This window comes from Colias croceus, chromosome 15 (assembly GCF_905220415.1).
Source record: "Colias croceus chromosome 15, ilColCroc2.1".
Lineage (NCBI taxonomy): Eukaryota > Metazoa > Arthropoda > Insecta > Lepidoptera > Pieridae > Colias > Colias croceus.
In genome coordinates this window covers 704737-721580 of record NC_059551.1, presented here as the reverse complement: position 1 = coordinate 721580, position 16844 = coordinate 704737, and the positions used below count along the sequence as shown (strand labels likewise).

Genomic DNA, 16844 nt, shown 5'->3' with positions numbered 1-16844 from the left:
AATCGAATAATAAAGCTGCAAAAGCTTAACTTCATTAATTAATTTTAATATATTTTGTTTCTTTGTGTGTGAGTGCGAATTAAAAAATAAAAAACGAGTGGAATTATGCTAATGAACGTTCAAATGATGATAATAAATATGTATCATGGGGATTTTTTTTTAGGACTTAATATTTAAGTATCAGAATGACTTATTTTTACTGCGAATCGATTTCCTTTGCATTCTCAGTTGAAACTCTTAACCTGTATTCTAAGTGGGTGATATATCACCGTAATCTTAAAGAAAATCTCTCAAACTTCTATCTGGTTATAAAAAATGGTCGGTGTGTTTGATGCGTATATCAAACAATCCGCGGAGTTATCAGGTTGTTTCCCGTATAGCTACTAGTTTTACGGCAAATTGTATGCCATTATTTTTTAGTGCTGTAGATTTCTTGCGGTTTTAGGATGTTCTCGATCTTGCAAATTTAATCAATTTTGTTAATATTGGTCAATATTGGTGTGGGTACTTTGTTTTGTGTTAGCACAACATAAAGTGTGGTAGATATTTGCTTGGTAGTAAATTAATCATACTTTTCAATATTTTTGAAGTGAAACTTCTTTAGTCGCTTTGAGAGTAAAATTTCAAGGTTGCGTCATGGCAATGCCGTCACGTCATGGAGTAAAGCGACGATTTTAATATCTATGAATCTTGCCAAATAAGTTTCACTTCTGATACGTGTGTTAAGCACGTTTTTTTGTAGCTATTATGTATTTAAATTGATGTTCAATATTCACAATATAAACACACAAATACCAATCTATATATCGACCATAAAATGCGTAAGTGAAACGAGTGGAATTAACGATAAGTAATCAAGATGTTAGGGTCATTGCGCTGGTTTTCGTCCAATTATAGGAGTTGCCAACTTTGCGATACGAAATAAATATTTTGGAGCACCATTTTTTTTTAAGTCCTTATATAGTCTTCTTTAAGATAATATTAAGGGAAAATAAATCATTTTGATGTATCTTTTTATTTAAATTATTTTCTGCAAAAGTAGGGTAAATGCTAGTTTTCGTCCAAAAAAACTGGTTTTCGTCCTAGTGTAAGCTAGTTTTCGACCACCGTGTAGAAAAAGGAGGGTAGGTCAACTATTAAGTTTAAAATCAATTACAGGTAAATATATACGTTTATTTAATTAACATTACAATTTCTCACTACCCAGGTTTAGTTTTACTTGTGGTTTTACTAATAATAATCAATAGGTATAACTAGTCAACACTGAGATCTATGTAGCACTTGGCAGTCCTTATAGGCGTTAGTGATGACTGTATAATCATTCGTAATAAAGAAAGGAATGCGTTCCTTACAATGTAAATGAAACAAGTAATAATTACAGGACTAAGAAATAACATCAAAAAACAGAAATATTCATTCTAACAACAAAAATTTTCATTCTAATACTTTGTTTATCAAATGAAACGTACTATAAACACACAGCCATAATAATAAGTTTTAGCTACAGAATCTTCAGTGTACGCAGCGTCTTTTTTTTCTAGATTTCTTAGACTCCTTCGAGGCCATCTAAAAACAATAAGATCTTTCTGAGGATACGTTGAGTAAGTATAATAAAAAAATACTGCATTGGCAAAACAGACCTAGAATAAAAGATGATACTCAAGTGAATGATAATCAAGAAAAATACAGTGTATTATGTCTGACCTACCCCCATTTATGCTACGAATAATTGACTCTACTTCACATAAGGAGAATGATACATGACTGAATGAATGACAATATTAGGCACCTACAACACTCTGGCCCTCACCAATTATTTATAAGGAAGATACTGAATAGAAAACTTTTCAATACGTAAAAATAGACGAAAAGTAATGCAAAAGAATGGCTATATTTAATTTTTGGATACTCCAATACTCATTCATGGACGAAAACTAAAACATTTAAAGCTAAATTTAGTTTTCGTCCACTTCTTTAAATATTTTTTTATTTTGGCAGCACTGACATAGCAGTGGACGGAAACCAAAAAAACTAAACTAATAGCAATAAAGATCACTTCGGGAGAAACTATTCAGTATTTTAAAGGTCCGATAAAGTAAAATGACCCTAACAAATATTCACGTAGCTGTTTGAGTTTCCGTCCACTTGGACGAAAACCAAATATTTTGAGAATTTGGTAACCTAGTATCCGTCCACTTAATATTTCGAAGAGTATTATTAAAATGTATGATAAACACTTATAATTGCGTTTATTATGCTTATAAATAAACATACGTACCAAAAACATTACGTAAACTAGCTAAAACAGTGATTTACCTTACCATGAACTTTTCTCGCCGGTAAATTTTTCTCTCGCGCGATGACATCTGCAAGGCACGTATGCGAAGCGGCCACATTTACGTTAATTTTTTGAACTCTCTTCTTGTCAAATCAAATTTTAATGTTGATAGTACTGTTGCTTAAACATTATGGACCGTAAAAAGTGCAAACTTGCGCGGGAAGGTAGGTTTGTATTCAAGTTTTACGCACGTGATTGTAGCAGGTCAGTCAAATGGACGAAAACAGAAGCTGGACGGCAAACCAGCGCAATTACCCTATCAAAGATATTTTTATATTCAAGGTTGTTTTTAACGAGAGCACGGTTTCAAGTGATCGCGTATTTTGTAATGTTTTTATGTTTGTTAATTTTGATGAAAGATATTTTGCAATAAAGATATTCAAATTATTTTTGGTTTTATTTTAACTGGAATTGATTATCTTAACAAGTAAATAAAACTTACCTAAAGCTGATAAAACTTACCTAAAGCTTATTTCTTTTTGTAAGTACATGTACATAACAAATAGAATTAATAAAATGTATCAGACATATTAAAAGATAAATGATATGCAAATTAATACATATTTAATTAATTAGGTAATAATTTAATTAAAAATAGTTATTTAAACTTCAAGGCTATTGTTTTCTTGACCTTATTTCTATATGTATGTTACATAATAAATTTTATGTTTTGACTTTGTATTAATTAGACATAATATCTAATTATTATTAAATTAGATATTACTCAATAAGAACGTTCATAAAAGTAAATGAATATATTTAAATATTTCTATAAATCGAAATAGTGTATGTACCAACTCTACATTTCAACTTTTTAACGGATTTTAAACACGTTGTTACTTTTTCTGTTATTTTCCGACCACTTTAAAGCGCGTTTAAAACCGTTGAAAAGTGTTAAAATTTTTATAATCAGCTAGCCGACACATTTTTCTATAGAAACCAAGGCGACAGGAACAGTGTAATAAACACTTTATGGTTAAAAGAATGCAAACTTTTCCCGCCAATTTATACGTAGGTAAAATCGACGAGTTACTTAAACAACTGTCAACATATGTTAATAGAGTACTTGATCCAAATACTCTCAGGTAATTAATTCAGCCGTTTATCGAAAGATTTATGCTATCACGTAGAAACTTTCGAAATTTATTGAATTAAATGTATCTGCTATTACAATGGCATAAGATATATATTGGCGTGGAGAGTATTGAGAATACGTAGAAATGTATCTATAGGCTGGAAATCAACGGACAGACAGAAAAAGTTGTCGAGGTGAAAGACCGCGACGCGGTAGGGCTGCCGCAACGAGGTTTTCGTGTGACAATTATATATGAGGCTATTACAGTACTTGGAGATGTGACCGTGTCTAAATTTGCGCGTTATTTAATACTAGCTTTCCGCCCGCGGCTTCGCCCGCGTTTTCAAAGAAAAACCCGCATAGTTCCCGTTCCCGTGGGATTTCAGGGATAAAACCTAGCCTATGTTACTCGTGGATAATGTAGCTTTCGAATGGTGAAAGAATTTTTCAAATCTGCCAAGTAGTTTCGGAGCCTATTCAATTCATACAAACAAACAAACAAACAAAAAATCAAACCTTTCCTCTTTATAATATTTGTATAGATTATTTCCTAACATTTAACATTAGTAGTAATTTTTCTGGTAACGCACAATAAAAAAGCACTAACCTAATGATAAGTGCATTAGGTATTATTTTCCTAATGATAAATACTTGTTCGTACAAATTATTTAATCTTAAAATTGGATACCAGTATTGTGATACTTACTAATTTGATATAGTTACAATAGCATAAATAAAAACTGATTCATTTTTGCGCTGGTCGCTTTATATTTAAAGTACTTCATAAAATTAGCTTTTTTGCGAGCTGGACTGTTATTGGATTTGTATTTATATTTCAACAATAGGTAGGTAACTTTTCTTAACACAGGGTAAATATTTGTTTTCATGAATATTGCTTGAGTACCATTTCTTTGCAAGCATTAGAAACTTTAATTTATTGCTTGCTTCTAAGACATGTTCTTGAAACAGGAGAAACGATATTTTTTATCAATGATAAGATCTTTTATAAAGTAACAAACTTTCACATTTAGAACTGTGTTAGTGGCAACCCTACATCTCGAATAGGAGATTAATTGTGTCCTATTATATCAAGCTGTTTCGCAAATCGTTTGCCTTTGTGGAGATTTGTTTTCACGACCCAACCTGACCTTTTGTAGTAAATTATGTTCTAAATCATTTACTGTCATCAAATATCTTATATCCGGCATATTTTAAAATTAAACAATTGTAGGTATTAAGAATTTTTATTGACTTTATAATGAGGTCACGCTTGTGTAGTGTAGATGGCATGGGCCGAACGCGTTCATATTTGTTTTATTGATGGCTAGTTTGAGTAAGGAAATATCAGACTTAGATGTTTTTGTGTTTGGAGGTAAAATGACATAATAAATACCTACTTGTAATATATGTATGTTAGAAATATGCTTGAATAAATTTGCAAATGTTTTCTGCTCTTTCATGCAAATCTATACTAATATTATAAAGAGGAAAGGTTTGTAATTATGTATGTATGTATGGTTTTCACTTTCTTCTTTTTCAATTTGGCACAGACAATCTTTAGACCCTGAGAAAGAACATAGGCTACCTTTTATTGCGAAATATGTACCACGGGCGAAGCTGGGGCGGACCGCTAGTTATAGGTATACATTTGGATGAAATGAATATAAATTTAGGTACAAAAATATAAATGGTAACGTTGGTCTCATCCCATCTATCAGAATAATTCCGCATTATTCTTATAATAATCACGATTTGAATGCTTATATTAGCATTGCGTTCTGTTTCATCACAAATCGCTTAATAAAAATGCTAATTTTGAGTAAACAAAAGCGCATACTCGTAAAAAAACTCAAATAGCGTTCAGAAAATTTGTACATCGCCATTAGATAAAATTAATTCAAACATCAAATCAAACACAAAGAAAATAAAGATATAACAATAAACTTTATTGTCCAACAATAAGGGTCAAATTTCAAAGAATTTAGATTGAAAGCAATACATTACAAAGTTAATGCGTTTTACGGGCTCTGAGGACGTTTTCATGGCTTCATACAAAGTTTCCATTTCATTCGGATTTTATGTTCAGATTACAGTAATCTTTAAAAGCCTCAGGTGTTATTTCAAGAGGTAGAAATAAAATATATATACTTATGGATATTTTATGACTTTAAATGTTGGTTCTTTGAAGATGGAATAACTCCTATAATCCTATAAACGAGATTAATGCTCACGATTTAACTCGAAGTGACATTATTTGATTAACAAACTTGTTTATTTTGAAGACTTATTTTTTATATCATATTAAATATAACTAGCATATGTGACAAACAGCTGTTGCAGGGGCTTCAAGGTATAAAAATAGTTTGTAAGAGCCCAAACACAGTCTTATCGAACTTACACAAAACATCATAAATATCTATAAAATTTCTGTTTGCTTTTTTCTGAGGTGTTTGATTACAAACCAAGGAATTTTATACATATATACGTTATGTACATTGATAGATGGTAGATATCCTATGTATATAAAACTCACGAAAGCACAGACAGAGATAGGTACATCACTCGTAAGTATTAATAGCATATTATAATATTAATTCAAGTTCATGTCGATAATCCAAGTAAAACTTAAAAACCTGCTAACCATTAATTTAGCATAAAAAGTATAGGAAGCTGATCGCAAAGGGACTACTTAGTGTTATTTAAAAATATTATTGCGTATATTCTCAATTTCAGATATATATGCGAACGTGAATGTTATACGCGTGTTTAAATTCTTATTTAGTTGTACATCCATTAAAATTGTTATTAAACTTTACTCACATAATAATCTTAAATAATAAAGTATGGAATTAATACAATAATAATTATGTTCGATGATGTATAGAGCAATTTTGAGCATAGCATAAAAAAAATAAAAAAAAGCAATCCAAAAATAGGCGGCGCTAAAACGTTTGATTTAATATTAATAAACAACGTCTAGCTATCATTAATATTCATTCATTACGTGAATCGTTCTCACGCATAATATTCTATCGAAGGCTCGATAAAAACTGTAAGAAACCGTTTAAAAATTAACATATGACTTGCAAATGCATGGGTTATGATATTATTCGAGCGCGTTGATGTCTTTTCTATGATAACATCTGCGCCATTGCACTTACGGGACGACTATAAATTGTTGAGTTTAGTTGATAGCTTAGAAGTTACGAGGAGTTTGTATAGTGTAGAATATTGTATAGTATAACTATAGTGTAATTACAATTTTTTAAGCTATTGCATAGCTTCTATCGCGGGCCTTGAGCGCGAGGACCGAATCGAGAAATTCCGTAACGAAAATCCCTCACGCTCCCCACTCCGACGGGCACGGAGGTGTGGCTTGAAGGCATAGCATGCAATAGCTTTACCGCGGCAGTCCCCGAGTGACACACGTCGTTTTATTATTTTACGTTTGTATTCTTGAGTTAAGTTAAATCATATAGTTAACTTTTAGCTTTAGAAAGTATATTTTGCACTACCTATAGTAAAATATTTTATAGACTTTTTTTCATAAAAAAACACAAATATCAACCTTTTGTTTCCTCGAAATTTACCTAATTAAGTTTTAAGTAATTTTGTTGATTTCAGTTAACTCTACATTTTATGTTTAAGTTCAAACAATTGTCCTTTTAAGTTAAATAAGTCCAAGGCTCTCACGCTTGACCATTAAAAGTTCACCGTCTTGAAAGCTTCGTTTAATGATTAATGATGATTTTTATCACGCTCCGCCTTAATGATTTAATGATTCGCCAGTACTTGTATATTGAGGTCATTTATGTGTGCTGTTAATTGTCTTTTATCATTAATTATAGTGTTTTTTTTTTATTTATGGGAGATTATCTAATTATAAGGTAGAGAATATCTTTGTAGAGACTCTATATTGTATGGAATAAAAATATGTTAGAATGAGACTCTACATTGACTCTGCTCATGTGAATTGAACTGGGTAAAGTATGAATTATGATGCTTATAGGACGTATGAAATATTTATGTACTTTCTAAATTGATATTGACTTTAATAATCGTTAGAATGGCGTGACATGTTAGGTAGAGTCATCTTAGTATGCAAATGTATTTAATTTTTACTCTCGCGTTCTATTAACATAAACTCACATATCCAGACAATATAAATAAATGGATCGATATTATAATTTGTGTATAAATAAGTGTATTTTCACTGAAAGTCGCTTCGTTTTTTCTTAAACTCTACAATTAAAATGTTAAAATTATTTATTACTTATATGCACGTAAATAATAACAGTAAAAGTGACTTTAATTACGTATTTCAAAATTAAATCATTAATTCAATTAAAACTAAGGTTGCTTATTACAAATGGTTCTAATTAATAAATACACTCATCAGCAGTTCATATAAATCTATCAAAACAGTGCGTTTTTTATGATATCGTAAATCGCTTCGGAATGTACGTTACATACTTATAAAATCCTTGGGTATTTACATATAAAAACTGTTGACCGTCTCACCTCAGATGCATCCAATAAGAAACGTGCCTGCATGGAGTTCACACACAAACACACACAACACACACTGTTAAACACAATAAATCACACAAAAATAAACAAATTTTTATTCACAATGTTTTAAAACACCACATTACATGCAACCTTCGCGTTTCGGAGGTTTTCGACAACTGACGCGTCGCCGACTCCGCTCGCACCCGTCTCGCTCGCTCACGTGTAATCTGAAAGAGATAGAGCGGTTCAACGAAAGCTCTTTTTTGGCTTCTAAAAAGTTGTTGCGTTGTATAAGTGCAGCTGTGCTAAATTACTATTTGTACAAAGTTGGCTTGTGGAAATCAATTTCTTTTATTTCAACCGCAGACTCATTCATAATTCCCTTTATTTATCTTATCTAATCAAATGTGAGATAAGGCTTTGAAGGGGACTTTAACGACTGACTGGGACGTTTGTATGCGTCGCTATAGCACCACGTTATTCACTAGTAAAAAGTCTTTGACATGTCTAAAAAGTTTCACTTCATCTGGCCATTAAGTATACATAACACAACCTACGAGAAGAACAAACTGTAACGGTTTAAATGTCAATATTTTTTCAGCTAACTTAACATATTGTATATGTATAGAAAGTAGTAAGTAAAATAATATTTAAGCGTTATGTAACTTAACACTATATTTATGTGTATGAAATATTGGTTATATAGAGTTATACAAATCGCCTTCGACTTCGACTTTCGGCTTTGTTATACTTTAGCCTTGAAACCAGGACTTTCCGGGTCGCCTTTTTAACAAGTCATTAAAAGCTGGCTTTTGTTGGTTTAGTTAGTCGTTTGAATTCTTTCGTAAGCAAAATTACATGAAAATTTACAAATTTACGAGAATATTACAGCTCTATGTCACGAACTTATTATTTATTAAATTAATCAGTATTTTTTAAATATATTTTTTGACTCTACATATACGTAAAATAGATTATTATATATTTCTGGTTTAATTATTGTGATATAAACTTATGTCACAAGAGCATACTATTTTGGTAAAGTTACTAACTTTTTTCGCGAACTGAGTTATTGATTAAAAATTATATTTATACTTGTATAACAATTAACAATTACTGTTATAAAGAAAATAAATAAATCAATATATTGTACTCAACCTAACCAATTATATGAATAAAAAGCATCCCTACTGACTATTTAGTTATTTACCCACTAAATAACGCAAAAAATAAGAAATACAATAAACGTAAACATTTTATAATTGCCATAAATATCTCATAAATAACTTTATAAGGAATTGCTTCTAGTTTTAAAACCCCATGGGGGGTGAACTGTACTTATTACCTCTTTATGCACCCCTGGTAATAAAGAAGACGTATTCGTGACTTATGAGAATCCAATTAGTAGACAAATAGGGTTCGTAGCAGGACTCTATATGCTCATTAGTCAATACTTAGGGGCTATTTATTATTGAACATAATTAAACTTCAAGGAATATACGATTTGTTATTTTTTGCTTTAATTAATTATTCGCGTGCATCTTGCTATTCAACGTTATATTTGGGAATTACTATTATAAAAATTAAACCTTTTTTAAACATGTTTAATTATGTTTATTTATACTTGTCTATGTCTAAAAGAGAGAGATTCTCCCTTTTTTATTGATATTTATCAGAAATATTATTTTAGCCTAAGCATGATAGGCTCTACATTTTAACCATGAATACGAAGAATTAACATTGATTCGTAATAATATCAAACACCATTTGTTAATTTTACGTTATAGAAACGTCGGCAACCTTTTTTGTAGTGTAGTTTTTGTCGATAAATTTCAAATTAAAACGGGCCGATGTCACGCGCGCGGCGCTCAAAAAAGCACGCGTTTTAATATTCAAGAGCGAACTATGTTTGACCCCCGGCGCGCCTCGATACGTGACTGAGTGCTTGTGAGTCGAACTTGTTATCTGCATGACGAGATTCAATGCAATCGATGTTTTTGACATGACTGAGTAAGGAAGAAGCGACTCGAAATAGAAGTACATAATTATATTCTTCTCGTTTCTGTGGGTTTTATTTTGATCCGCGAAAGTGCTTGTTAATCACATATATCTTTTCATATTTTGCAGTGTAGCGAATCTTTGTATTATTTGAGCTTTATTTTGTAGTTTTTATCTTGCGTTATATTAAAGTATTTTTCTGTTGTATGAAAGAAAAAGAGTAAGAAACATTTATTTTATATAAAAAATGTTTTAAAATGTACTAAAAACTGTCTGTAAAGCATTAAAATTTGCAAAATTACACTAAATATCAATTTGAAATTAACTGTTAACATATAATTATTTTATTTTCTGACATTAAAAAATCTGAATCTATGCGAAACAATTTTGCATTACCATTACAGGACATTAAAATTAAATGTCATGGCCTCTTAACAGGACATAAAAAATAATAATTGGTACATAAGTAACACTCCTATTTTATTAAGCAATTCTGTCATCACCCCAGGCAGGTCTAAAGTACATACTATAAAATGCGTGCTTAACGATTTACGTACGCACTTTAATATTAAGTCATTTCCCTTTATAAGAATACATCTTTGATTATGCGTCTCGTTTATTCTTGGAACACTGTGTTCATATCAATTTACTTTTAATACAATCATAAAAAACCGGTCAAGCGCAAATCGGATCGGAAAATTCGGATTAAAAAAAAATATAGATGTTCCCAATTTGTTTTGAATTTCTTTTATATCTAGATTTAAAGCGTTGCCCAAGAAACCTTCTTCGACATCATAAAAAGGTTGAAGGAACATAACATTCATGGACAATGAGATTTTAATAAGATGTACCTATCAGATGTATTCGAACACAATCTTCGTCCGCACTTAAGACTAATTATTACATAGCCCATTAAATCACGACAATATTTAAAAATTGTATACTGTGTGCTCCTGTAATTTACAGCCAGATCTTGAATTTCACGGAAAATGCTAACCAATATACCATCGAGATTATTATTAAAAAAAAAACTAGAAACTAGGAAAGTTAAGCAATAGTTACGCTCTACAACTCTATATTAAGTTTTACATAATAATCATAGAGACTTGACAACTGTCGTGGTAATTTGACTGTCACGCTCATTACGTCTCAATTGTCGGAGACACAGACAGACAAATATAAATGTCCAATGATAGAGTTAACAGAGCGTTACCGGTGATATCTAGAGCGAATTGTTAAGTTGTTAAGATAATTTTGTACGATAGAGATTTCACTATAATTGTAGGAATAAATGGTTTGGTTTGTTTCCATGTATTAGTAAAAATATGTGCAGTATATAATAATATTTATGTACTTATAAACAAGTTAATATTAAAACCTTTTCTTTTATGTTTTACTAGCTTTTCACCCGCGGCATCGCCCGCGCAGTCGAAGAATAACCCGCATAGTTCCCGTTCCCGTGGGATTTCCGGGATAAAATCTATCCTATGTCCTTTCTTGGGTATCCAAATATCTCTATATGAAATTTCATGAAAATTGGTGCAGAAGTTAAGGCGTGATTGAGTAACAGACAGATAGACAGAGTTACTTTCGCATTTATAATATTAGTATGGATTATTTGTTTTTTAAATTCCTCAGATATCTTAAGAAAAATACCTAAAATATATTTTCATTGCAATTTCTTTCTTACACTCGTATAACCATGTAAAATCTAATTGAAACGAAAGCGTGTCGTATAAAAAGTCTACCGTCCAACGCTGACTTACCATTTCGATTGAAATTAAAAATAAAAGTTAACTATGACCTCGTTTAAAGCAAGCATTTTCCTTCTCGGTTTACATAACCACCAAAGCGATTTAAAACAAAAGGTGCAACATGAATCATATATATGTACCTCCAAATACTTCAGCCTACATCGCAAATGGAAAAGCAAAAGTAATGACTACAAATCAAACATTTCCTTAAAATCCCTTAGCCTTATAAAATAATTACTATCGAAGCGAAAGTTAGTGGGGTAAGGGGCAGATGCATTATGCGTACATTTGTTTCACTGATCGATTTTTTTTAGGGACATTAAGTAGGTGATCAGCCTTCTGTGTCCTGCCAGACAGATAATATTAAAATATATATAGTATGGATAATATACCAATATTATATTATCTGTACTAGCAGCTATAGTAGTTGTAAATCTGGAGTCTAGACCTTAATCCACAATCACAACATCGTTAATCTATCTCTAATTAGCATATCGAAGTTGTTACAGAGTAATTAAATGGCACGGAGTCGATATTTGCTCAATTATTTATTCATTACGTAGTGTTACATTGCTTGTAATATTAATAATTTAAACTGCAACTATTTAACTGGTACGGGTAGTATTTATATGTTGTATATAAACTAACTGCAATCGCGATTCGTACTATTTGTATTATTGAATTGATTTATCAAATGGGATATATCGAACTCGTTTCTGAGTAAGTTCTAATTTATTAATTCAATAGGACATAAGAATTTGTAAAATGGTTTAGAAGAAAGCCATAATAACTTTTTCGCATTCTTTATATAAAAGAACGAAAACAACCAAGCAAAATTTTTTACATTATCATATAGATAAAATCTATAAAATTCGTATTTTAAAATGGGATTTGTAAATAACCGTTATTGCGTAGGAGTTACCAGACAAACGATGATTGAATTATATAGTAGTTAAGCTTAACGTCATCCATACAATTTAAATAAATAGATAATTAATTCAATTAGAATGTATCGAATTAAGATTTTATACAGCACGCTATATTTCGATTAACGGTTGTAGGAATTGGTATATTTTTTATCAGAAAATCAAATCTGAAACCAATTTATGTTTATTTATTTATTTAAAAAGGTGCACACCACAGCACTTAAAATTCGTGCTGAAGCTTCGAGAGGTTAGTTAGCGTTTGCTGAAACTTCTGTTGTTTGACATTTGAATAATGTCAGTATTTTTTTAAATTGTCAATTAAATACCCTATACCAAAGAGGCGGTATCTAGCCTCTTTGGTATAGTGGTTAACACCTAGAGGTCTTAAGTTATATTTATTGATAAAAATTCTAGGTAGCAGGACACAGAAGGCTGACCACTTACTTGTAAAGAAAGTCGATCAGTGTAAAATAGATATTATGTGTGGACATAGAACTTCACTTCATTATATAAATTTATAATTATCTATAAATATCTTAGTTTTTCATACCCTATCCTAACTAAACGTTTTTTTATAAATCGTAAAATCAAATCAACAGTATCTTTAAAATAACTTAATGTAATCTCACACCCAATGAGCACACGTCACAATGATTAAACTCTCCACTTACTTATTTAGGTTCAGCGGTTTCTGAGGTAGCTACTGACAGTTTAACAAATTGATTTCGATGTGGAAAATTACTTTTATCAACGAGGATTTATTTAAAGTGATAACGACTTGCGTCTGATTCAATTAATTTATTGCCTGCTCTATTTCTAAATGTTCGTGGATAGTTAAACGAAGGGAATTAAGTGCTAGCTTCTCGCCTGTTATATTTATGGTTGTATGTACTTAGAAAAGTTTGGAATCATCAGCAGCCCCCCTAGCCAAGTGGTTTTCTGTTAGCGTAGCGTTCAATAGAATAGACTACGAATGTATGAGATTGACGTATGCTGTAGATAAACGTATCTAAAACCACTTGGCTAGGGGGGCAGAGCTTTTTCGGTAATCACTAAATACAATAAAGAATAAATACACATAAAACAAAGTCGCTTTCTCTGTCCCTATGTCCCTTTGTATGCTTAAATCTTTAAAACCACGCAACGTATTTTGATGCGGTTTTTTTTAAATAGATAAAGTGATTCAAGAGGAAGGTTTTAGTATATAATTTATTAGGTTTTAGACAAAGCGGGCGCAACCGCGGACGGAAAGCTAGTAAGAAAATAGAGAACATAAAGGAATAAACGAGAAACACTTAATAGCCAAAATTATGTGAAACATTAGGGACCTCACAAGTGGAAAATACTATTTCGTGATGATTAATGAAATCAAAATAAACGGTTTCGTAACTTCAGACTAATTTACAAGCCCACTGTATTTAGACAAAGGGCTTCACATAATATCGTGTTACGCATGCGCCCGCGCATAACAGAAGCCCAATCTGAAATCATATTTCAACTGTCATGCTGGTGAACTATGATGGTTTGACTTGATACTTGATAGGATCTATTATTGTTTTTAATTAATTCTCTATTATTTTATTCGAACAGAAGTTAATATTGTTGTAAAAATGTTTATCGAAATTTAAGTTTTCTCAAATAAAATAATATAATATGATCACACGTGAACACGTTTGGATTTTGTTTTATATGATAAATAGCTGCCCCAACAGATGCTGTTCTGCCCCTTTGCCCCTTTTTCGTGTTTGCCTTTCTTATGAAAAATGTTAAAAAATTCCGAATTGGTCGAGTCGTTCTCAAGCAGCAACACATTTTGTTTTATATACTTTTACTATAGATTTGTGTGAAGCGATACTATATAGTATGTAATAATTTTACCCTACCATATATTTAACTAGGTTTCCGCCCGCGGCTTCGCCCGCGCAGTCAAAGAAAAACCCGCATAGTTCCCGTTCCCGTGGGACTTCCGGGATTGCGTCATTTTCCCGGGATAAAAAGTAGCCTTTGTCCTTTCTCGGGTGTCACAATATCTCCATACCAAATTTCATGAAAATTGGTTCAGTAGTTTAGGCTTGATTGAGTAACAGACAGACAGACAGAGTTACTTTCGCATTTATAATATTAGTATGGATGTATTTGAGCTCGTCCAAAGATTATTACTGAATGAATAAATATGACTTCGAGTTAAATCAATCACATCTAACTTATAACGTCAAACAGGAATATCGATAAAACCATACATTGAACAATCCACCGTGGCTTATGGAAAAACACATCCTACGAGCTTGTCGCAAAGAAATAAGTTGTTTATCAAGTCCCTTCGACTAGAAATAGTTTCTAGGAATCCAGATCGAGAGCCTGGGCAGTGGGAGGCTAGCAGCTAGCTAATTGACGCCATATTGAATTGATCGACGCTTGCGCATCTTGATTCTATTCTTTTTCGGTTAGGCTTTGATATTTTTGAAGGATCTAGTAGGTAATGTATTTTATGACTAAAGTTTGATTTCATAAATTAACTAGATTGAAATTTTTGAACAACCTATTTGCACCTACTGCATTAATAGAAAAAAAATACAAAAATCGTATAATTATTTTTCATACGTAGGTAAGTTGTTAATATAAGACAACTAGAAATTAATTTAAATAAAATTGTCTGGCTCTATCTGTCCTACAAATAATATTGAAAACAAAACAAGGATATATGTACAATCGTATAAAGTGATTTCAAATTTTAATTTTATATTTACACGAAAATTTACTGCAATTACTTAATATAACTTAAAAAAAGAAATAAAGAAATAGAACCAATTCATTTTACAAAGACACGTTCATATTAATTCATAAATCAAAAGATAGAACGAGTCTCATAAATCGCTAGACTTATGTAAATACCGCTTCATCAAGCAAATGTGTAATTGACTGTAAAATTGTTGTTTTTACAACACGATTCCAAAAATAATTCCTATCGGCGATTAGTCTGTCGTAAATTAACGCGATTCGCGTCGAAACGTAAATAAAATCCGAATGATGTAGGATTTATTTATTAACTAGCTTTCCACCCGTGGCATCGCCCGCGCAGTCAAAGAAAAACCCGCATAGTTCCCGTTCCCGTGGGATTTCCGGGATAAAACCCATCCAATGTCCTTTCTCGGGTATCAAAATATCTCTTTACCAAATTTCATGCAAATTGGTTCAGTAGTTAAGTTGTGATTGAGTAACAGACAGACGGACAGAGTTACTTTCGCATTTATAATATTAGTATGGAAATACGATGCCATTCATTGAAAACAAAGAGGTCAGACTAAATTATGTAATAAATATTTTTTGTGCGGTTTTTAAGCGGATACTTATTTAATTTAGAAATTAAAATTTAGAACCTCACTTTTTTTAAAGGACATGTTTAGAAACTTGGATAAGGTATAATTATTGGAAAAGGTTAGGTATGTAAAGTGTTAGGTCCGGAAATGGACGGCGATATTATTCAATATTGGCGGCCATTGCACACTTCCGGGCGTCGATGAGCCGCGAAGAAGCGGCAGTCGCCACACGGTCGACGCCCGGCGGGGGTATAAGGCCTGGCTGTTAACCCCCGCCGCCCAGGGCGAAAGCCGTCCACCGTTGGGTTTTAGTGGGTAAGGCTTTCAGCGAGTCCCACATACCCCCTTGGACAGCAAAACTGCCTAGGGGGATGCGTAAATGCATTTCCCAACGTTAAAAAAAAAAGGTATGTAAAGTTTGAACTGAAATTAAATATTCGCAAAAATCATTATTTATCAGCATACTAAACTTCAGCAAAAGTAAGTATACCTTCGTTAGAAACATGCATTTTTTTATCTTACATATTAGACGTTATCCCTACTAATAGGTATTATAAATGCGTAAGTAACTCTGTCTGTCTGTTACGCTTTCCCGCTTAAACCTCTCAAATTCTCAACCGATTTTGATGAAATTTGGCACAGACAATCTTTAGACCCTGAGAAAGAACATAGGCTACCTTTTATAAGGAAGCTGGTTAAATATACTTCAATTACAGGAGTCGACCCGCCTTTATAAATCTTTCTCGGGTATCAAAATATCTCTTTACCAAATTTCATGCAAATTGGTTCAGTAGTTAAGTTGTGATTGAGTAACAGACAGACGGACAGAGTTACTTTCGCATTTATAATATTAGTATGGAAATACGATGCCATTCATTGAAAACAAAGAGGTCAGACTAAATTATGTAATAAATATTTTTTGTG

The 16844-nt window shown here is 31.8% G+C and overlaps 1 protein-coding gene across 1 annotated transcript in view; it reads right to left on the bottom strand.

Moving 5' to 3' along the window:
- Positions 1 to 8091, bottom strand: part of LOC123697919 — a 52274-nt gene extending 44183 nt beyond the window's left edge. Inside the window, exon 1 of the mRNA XM_045644494.1 lies at positions 7935 to 8091. The gene's annotated coding sequence lies outside the window, so the exon portion shown is untranslated. The remainder of the gene's footprint in view (positions 1 to 7934) is intronic.
- Positions 8092 to 16844: the final 8753 nt, after the last annotated feature.